General features: G+C 65.6%; 1 long non-coding RNA gene across 1 annotated transcript; it reads left to right on the forward strand.

Annotated features, from left to right (window-relative positions):
* LOC104916474 lies at positions 1–387 on the forward strand. The gene is made up of 3 exons (XR_796595.2): positions 1–50; positions 154–238; positions 318–387. It is a non-coding gene; the product is annotated as an uncharacterized LOC104916474 (long non-coding RNA).

Raw genomic sequence — 387 nt, forward strand, 5'->3', positions numbered from 1 at the left:
ACCTTGCAGAGCCCCGGGATGTCACCGAGATGGGGCCCTACAGCTCGCAGGTAGGGGATGGTGTCACCATGTCTCTATGTGGGGCTGCCCCCACTACGAACTCCCCCCCACCCCCCAAAATCCCCACTGTGCCCCCACCTGTGTCCCCTGCAGTTCCCTGCTAAGGATGATCCCTATGGCTATGGGGCCACGCTGCCACCCGAGCTCTTCGGTGATGACACCACTGATGATGCCGGGGGTAAGGATGGGGCTGGGGGCTCCATGGGGGGCTGAGACTCCAACCCCATCACTGACCCCTACCCCACCCTGTGCTGCAGGAGCTGTGCTGGAGGCCACCACCCGCTCCCCCACATCCCCCTACGCCCTCCTGGTGGTGGGGGGCAGCCG

The sequence above is a fragment of the Meleagris gallopavo genome, unplaced genomic scaffold (genome assembly GCF_000146605.3).
Source record: "Meleagris gallopavo isolate NT-WF06-2002-E0010 breed Aviagen turkey brand Nicholas breeding stock unplaced genomic scaffold, Turkey_5.1 ChrUn_random_7180001900499, whole genome shotgun sequence".
Lineage (NCBI taxonomy): Eukaryota > Metazoa > Chordata > Aves > Galliformes > Phasianidae > Meleagris > Meleagris gallopavo.